This window comes from Girardinichthys multiradiatus, chromosome 12 (genome assembly GCF_021462225.1).
Source record: "Girardinichthys multiradiatus isolate DD_20200921_A chromosome 12, DD_fGirMul_XY1, whole genome shotgun sequence".
Lineage (NCBI taxonomy): Eukaryota > Metazoa > Chordata > Actinopteri > Cyprinodontiformes > Goodeidae > Girardinichthys > Girardinichthys multiradiatus.
Genome location: NC_061805.1, coordinates 29929151 through 29936599, shown reverse-complemented (window position 1 = coordinate 29936599; position 7449 = coordinate 29929151). Strand labels below are relative to the sequence as shown.

General features: G+C 39.5%; 1 long non-coding RNA gene across 7 annotated transcripts; it reads right to left on the bottom strand.

Annotated features, from left to right (window-relative positions):
• Positions 1 to 339: 339 nt before the first annotated feature.
• Positions 340 to 7233, bottom strand: LOC124877430. 7 transcript variants are annotated; one of them, XR_007040518.1, is made up of 8 exons: positions 6848 to 7233; positions 5196 to 6747; positions 4934 to 5059; positions 3263 to 3386; positions 3016 to 3131; positions 2766 to 2934; positions 2205 to 2355; positions 340 to 1135 (listed from the first exon to the last, which is right to left on the bottom strand). It is a non-coding gene; the product is annotated as an uncharacterized LOC124877430 (long non-coding RNA). The 7 variants fall into 7 exon arrangements; XR_007040519.1 differs by having other exon boundaries at positions 2205 to 2289; XR_007040516.1 differs by having other exon boundaries at positions 2205 to 2934.
• Between the last annotated feature and the right edge of the window lie 216 nt (positions 7234 to 7449).

Here is a 7449-nt window from a genome sequence, read left to right as displayed (position 1 = left end):
AAAGGGTGCTTTATTAAGTAATACATACATTTAATAGCAAAACTGTAATTTTTATTGTTTTCTTTGCAGTCAAATTTAGCCTGGATATCACTGTAATAACTTAACACTTCTATCCGTGGTCAGTAATAGTCTAAAGTGAATGTAATAAAGGCTAGTCAGTTTTTGTTTGTTTTGAACAACACAGGGACATGGGTCTCAGGAATGTATCCTGGCTGGAGTGGAAGGACAGCAGCCATCTATTTAATCTATTTTCATCGTCTGGATTAAATAAACAAAGGATCCGTGTTCATTCATAAAACCAGCAAAAAAAAAAAGTCAAACTTAAAAAAAATAAGAAAATAAACTTTCTGTCTTAATTTATTGGATTGAAACATTAGCTCTTGAAATAGAAACATCATTAGTCTGTCACAGCTGCTCACAGAAAATGCACCAGCATAAATCAAACATCATCAATGGGCAATAACAATTCTAACTAAACTTAAACAGTGTTATGGAAGGTAAATTGTCATCTAAATACACAACACAAAAATGTTCAAAAAAATCTGTCAAAATGTCATTTACTAGCACCTGAAACATTGCTGGCGCATCGCTGAGTCCAAAAGGCATAACTAGAAACACAAAGTGCCCTAAAGGCATCTTAAATGCAGTCTTCCACTCGTCACCCTTGCGAATTTGGACGAGGTGGTAAGTATTGCGTAAGTCCAATTCGGTGAACACAGTGGAACCATGTACCGGTTCAAAGGCAGAAGAGAGTAATGGTAATGGATATTTATTTTTAACAGTGATTTGATTAAGTCCACGGTAGTCAATACAAGGATCCATCCTTCTTCCCGACAAAGAAAAATCCAGCACCAAGGGGAGAGGATGATGGACGGATGATACCAGCTGCCAGGGAAATATATTTTTCCATGGTGGCTCGTTCAGGATTAGAAATATTGTACAGGCGACTTGAAGGTAAAGGTGCTCCAGGGAGAAGATCAATTGTGCAGTCATAGGGCCAGTGAGGAGGCAGAGATAGGGCCTTAGATTTGCTGAACACCATTTTAAGGTCATGATATGCGGTGGAGACTTGAGTGAGATCGGAAGGTTCCTCCTGCTTATGGTCCGAAACTGGGATGTTAGGTGAAACAGACGACTGTAAACAAAAAGATAAACATTTAGAAGACCAGGATTCAACACAGACTTCAGTCCAATTAAGATGTGGGTTATGAATCTGCAGCCAGGGAAGGCCTAGAACCACAGAACTTTGTGAAATGGAAAAAACAAGGAGCATGATGAATTCTCTGTGATTACCTGATAACACCAATTCGAGGGGTTTGGTCTGATGAATAATGGAATGGAGGGAACTACCATCCAGAGCCTGGACTTGGCATGACACAGGGAGAAGTTCAGTCTCAATCTGGTATTTGCTGACCAGAGCCTGATCAATTAAATTCTGATCGCTATCAGAATCAATCAAGGCCGAAAAGCTGATAAGTTCGTTATTATACAACAAAGTGGCAGGCAAGGTGAATCTAGGGTTCTTGGAGCTACAGTGTTGGTCCGCCGGCTCCCCCTTTACAGTCGACGGACCCCCCCTTTTGGCCGAAGTGGGTACGAGTAGACAAAATGATCAGGTGAACCACAATAAAAGCATTGATATACTTTCCTTCGATGCTGTCGCTCTGGAGTAAGCCTGGCCCTACCTAATTGCATGGGTTCGGGTTCTGACAGACTGAGCGGTTGCGGAAGTGGATCTAGATCCAGAGAGTAATTGTGACTTATTTACTAATTGCCCAGAATGGATTCTTCTTTCTCTCATACGTGAATCGATTCGTATTGCTAGGGCAATAAAGTCATTTAATTCTTTTGGTTTGTCTATCAGGGCTAACTCATCTTTTACAGCCTCATCCAGTGACTGAAAAAATAAGGCTTTGAGTGCCTGCTGGTCCCAGCCTGAAGCTGCAGCCAATGTGCAGAATTCTATAGAAAACTCAGAGGTTTGTCTTGTTGTAGCACCCACAAGCGGCGTGCAATATGTGTCTGATCTGTCTCCTGAACGAATGTTTGTTTGAATTCCTTAATAAATTCATCATAGGTGCAACCAAACTTATTACAGTCTGTGAACCTGGATTCAGCCCATCCTGTTAATAATCCTAATACATAAGAAATCTTGACATCATCTTAAGGGAATGATTGAGGTGACCGGTTGAACACCAGCTTACACTGCAGCAGAAATCCTCCACAGTCTCTGATCTGGCCAGAAAATGTTTCCAGGTTAGGGGAAGTTACGTCACGTCCGGAAGGTAGCTGTTGAGACAGCAGGGGTTCAGTAGCGCCACCAGGCGAAAGGGAATCCTTGGTACTGAGAACATGCTGTAAGAGAGAGGAAATCTGTTCAAGCTGTTGGTTAGTTTGCCTTTGTTGTTCATGGAGAGCGCGGAGAGATGAACCTTGAGCCTGAATTTGGTGACTATGTTCAGATAAAGTTATTTTTAGTGTTTCTGCTGTGTCAGCTTGGCCTGAGTGTTCTGTCACTTTGTTTTTAGCCAGTCTGACCCACATGCAGAAAACACTCAGAGAGATTATGAAGTTTAAAGTGTTTATTTGATCACAGATCCGATGAAGGCGGGATCTGGGACTGGAACCTCTCGGCTGCATTGAAGGGTACAGTTAAGTAGAGGATGGGGACAATTAGGATTTGCAGTGGTAAGCTTGGTTGGCCTGGTTACTTTGATTAACTGATCCTTCCCACGGATCAGAACTTTGATTTGGTGTTTCCTTACAGACAGAGTCCAGAGGTGCCGCTTGCTGGATGGTGGACAGGTTTCGCTCGGGGAAGCTGAGAGTATGGAGTCCAATGGCTGCCAGCAAAGCCTGACTGGAAATCTTGGCAAAGAAGGCAAAGTCAGGTTGGTACTTTCAAAGGAGCTTGAACTGGGTCCAAAGCTGAAGCTAGAAATAAGCAAGCACAAGACTGATAAGTCGAAGCTTAGCCAAACGTGAATGTCTTAAACTTGGCCAGTTGAATGTTACCACAGAGGCAAAACACTCAGGCGTCGAAGTGCTGCCACCTTGCTCCTTTTAAACCTCCCAGCTTGATCACGGAGATGGAAAACACCTGTCCCAAACCAACAGAGCACAAGCGACACCTAGGGGCGAAGTGTAGTTAATAGCAGGCACAAAAATACAAGCAGCAACTCACAGAACCTGACAGTAAAGACTAGTGAGCTGCTATTTGGAGAAGAAAGGAATATTAAGTAGAATATTTTTAGCAAGTTACCTCTGCTACGTTTCACCATCAGCTGCACTCTTCTTCTGGTCTTGATTTTAATGGTAGGGTATGCAGAGCTGGACTCTTCTTTGTAAACATTGAGTTTGGCTGCCTTACACAGTTGCAGCGCCTCCTACAATAACCAGGTAGAGCTACTCAAAGAACCACTTCATTCGAAAGCATTGTTTACATTATTTTTATATTACATACACAGCAGAAAAATGGTAGCTACGGCCATGAATGTCCATGACATCTCCTGCAGGCTCAGCATTGTATGCATTGCTATGCATCCCATGCATACTTGTTTCGGAAATTTCAGTTACTGAAATGTTTAACCTTTTTTTCATTGATATAAAGGAAAAAAAAAGGTTAAACTATTTCTTAGTGATTCTATTTCAATTATTGTGAAACAGAATACTGATAAATCTTGCACACTTAATACTCTCTTTTCATTCTCTGTTACAAAACATAAAATGTCTAGAAGCTGAAGAAAATAAAAGATGGAAGGGGTTCACTGTGAAAAACAAGTCCCCTGGATTTAGCTTAAGCACTGTGCAACCACAATCATCAGTCCTATTGATCTATTGTTGGCTGACATGCTGCACTGACCTTTTCTTACATTATCTGCCATCATTTAACCATAAAGCTAGAATAATGGCTTCAGTTAATGCCAAGCTCCTAAAAATCTTGTCTTCTTCTCATCTACATCCCCTTCTTGTTCTTTATTGTCAGGGTATCATGCCCACACTCTTCAACCCCTCTTCTAGTTTGGTGGTTAACAGATGAGAATGTCAGTCACTGGTGTTATTGTTATAGACAATGTGGCTTAGAAGACCACACTAGAAAATTTTATTTAGGTATATCTCTACATCAGAGCATTAGCAAGCTAAATCTTTCAACAAGATACCTAAAATGCAATCATCAATACTGTATATAACCTTAGATTATATATATATTGTATATGTCTGTTTTATATCAAATAAAGTGGAAGGATTATAATGTTAAAGGAACTATATCTGTGGAAAAAAGCTATTTTTGACACATTTAGGCAAACTGTATCTCTTCCCCTGCAGGGAACCTGAATGTAGCTTCCCATCAGATCAGCCCATATCCTTTCCTGATGTTTCTGTTTTGTTTATATGATCATCTGGATGTACTATCCAAGGTAAGTCTCCTTGGTTTTACATTCTGTTGGCATAGTTAACTAAAGATACTGTTGGAATCAGATATGTACATACAGTGTGTAAAAAACATTACTATTTAGTATTTATTTCTTACTGCTTAACATTAAATCAGACTAAATCTAATTTTAGGTCAGTTAGGATTAACAAAATACAGAAGTCCAGAATGTAAGCTGCTTTAAAAAATTAAAGAGAATTTTGTAATCAGAGTATTATATCAATTCAGTTAAAAGCCTGCAATATTGTTCAGACTTTAAATTTGATGGAGAATCTGTGGAGAGAGCTAAAGATTCAAATGATGGCAAGAAACCTTCCACACTCAAAGACTTGGAGCTTATCACCAAAGGTTAAATCAATGGCAGTGGAAATAGGCAAAAATCTGGTCAGCAATGATAAGGGTTTATTCGCTCTAATGCCAATAAAGATTGTTTCCATTCATTAGAGAAGAGTAAACATATTGATACTGTAGTATACATTTAAAAAATATAAACAATTATACTTTTGGAAATGGATGCTCCCTTTACATTGTTTTGTCATCTTCTAAGAGATGCCTGTCTCATTTTTCTAGGAAGAAGTGACTGGAGGAACGTGGCATCTCAGAAAGAATCTTTCATGTGGCTTGGACCTAGGAAGCACAAAATACACAAAAGGTGAGTTTTTCAAAGGCCTATTTTTCTGTTATCACAAATGACATCTTGAATATGTAGAAATAGATATAGAAATGGTCATTCATAAGGCAGAAAATTATTGTCCAGCAGCACCTTTCATTCCCCGGCAGTCTGATGAGGAGATTGCAGTCAGCTGTGAACACTGTAGCCTACCGGGCCACACCCAACTCTGGAAATCACACCTACACAACAAATCTCCAGAATCACAACCCAATAACTGTAATGTGTTTGTATTTTTTCATACTTTTCTCTTAATCCTTTTCTCATTTTTGCCTAATTTTCATGGGAGCAGTGACACCGACAATTTTAATAATTACCACAGTCTCTCAATATAAAGGTCTCTGTAAGAATTAATCCATTGTCGATTTAAATTCAGATTTTCAACATAAATATTTTTTATTTTAAAGCCAACCATTGTTTAAGCTTCCCTGTGGCATTTCGTCACCTGGTTGTTTACTGGATTTGCTGTGCGGCATGTTGGCTCTCGTTCTATTAATCAAAAGTCCCCTTAAACCGATCATAAAGTCAAGAATAGCATCATAGTTTAAAATGAACCCTTGTAAATATCAAAGATGCAATTTAAAAACAGACAGCAGTTCATGAGTTAGACTTAACTTTGAGAAATATTGTATTCTATTAGTGGTGTGAGAGCTTGTCAAACCCCTACTCTTAAGTATAGTAGATTATGATACTGCTTTTTTATACAGGTAGATCATTGTGATCTTGTTTAAAAATCAAAGTGTGGCTAAATGGAGAAAAAAAAAAAAAAGCCTAGAGTTAGAAAGAACATACTCAGAATACCCAGCCCATAATTTGTGAAAGCACTTTGCATTTCACCTGCAGATAATACTGACCTTCAATAAACGTTTATGTTTTGGAAGGAAAATTTTTTATATAAACTTTAAAGAGGACCAATTCAAATAAAATTGCTAATGCAATTGCTGTCGGCCCAGTTCCATGTCTGTGAGTGATTGCTTAATATGTTGTTGGTTCACTTACTGAGGAAAAGTGAAGGGGGGTGAGGCCTGATGGCAAAGATATTCTTTCCATAGAGATTTCTCAAAAGCAATTAAGGTTTGACATTATCTTTTTGTACAAAAATACTAACAAAATATTAAAAGGTCTGATGACTGAAATCTTCATTTGCAAGGTTTTCCTTCTCACTAGCGCTGATCTCTTGCAGATGTTTTTAAATGCAAATTAGTAGTTCTAGACCTTTCCAAACAGCTCGGCACAGTTTTTAACATTAACTGACACATGTTCCTCTGATCCTTTGGGCAGCACCTTCATAAATAACCTTGATTAATGACAGACAAAGACAGCATGCCATTACATGCCTATTGACTCTAAATCTCCAACATCAGGCAAGGTTCAGTATCCTCAATTAAAATTAATTTACAGTAATTAGCACTGATGGAAGAGCAGACAGTAGAGATGGGATAAACGCTAGCTGTTTCAAGGACAGTCAGTGACATTTAGGATTTGTCTTTCTACATTCAGAAAAAATTTTGATGTGCATCAGGGTATGTGTCATTGTGTTCGAAACAGCTCTGACCCACATACAGAAGGACACTCCAGAGAACGAAAATCAGTAAAAGATGTTTGAGTGACTAATAATCTGGAACAAGAACAGGTAAATCTCCAACTGTATGGAAGGAAAGGGAAGAGAACTGGTGAGACAAGGGACTGAAATAAGACGAAAAACTAGTGACAAAAACTCTGAGCTGGGATAGTGAACGGCTTACTAGTTTGATGTAGTCAGGTCGCCAGGGGTTGAGGTCCATATAAGCAGTGTTCGTCTTGATGTCTTCTCCTGGTGCTGTTCTGAGATGGAGCAAAAACCAAGAGGTAATCCAAGTTGTAATGGCTTATGTAGGAGGGTGGACAGGATACGCTTAATGTCCAGATGCAGAGAAACGAAGGAATCAGGGTGGCTGCCAGCCAGAGCGAAATCCAGTCGAAGACAATAATTCAGGAAGCGAAGTCTGTAAGTGCTTTTTAACCACAGAGTCTTCTGAGGCAGTAAATCCAAGAGTCAGGTTCTCAGCCTGGGAAGGAGCATAAACAAGGTTATGAGGAGCACAAAAACCAAAGCTTAGTCTAGAGGTGGCTGAGTTTGTTACCACTGTAGGCAAACACTCTCACATCAAAGTGCTGGCAGCCTCCTGCTTAAATACTCCTCCAAGCAATCAGCAGAACAAGACGCACCTGTCCACCAGTGCACCTGAGAACTCCAGCACCATCTGGGAAACTGTACACAATGTTGGAAACACAAAAACACACACACACAAACCAAAACCCCGACAGTATGCTTGGAGTGCAAGGAAGTTTAAAGATTTCTCCAAAT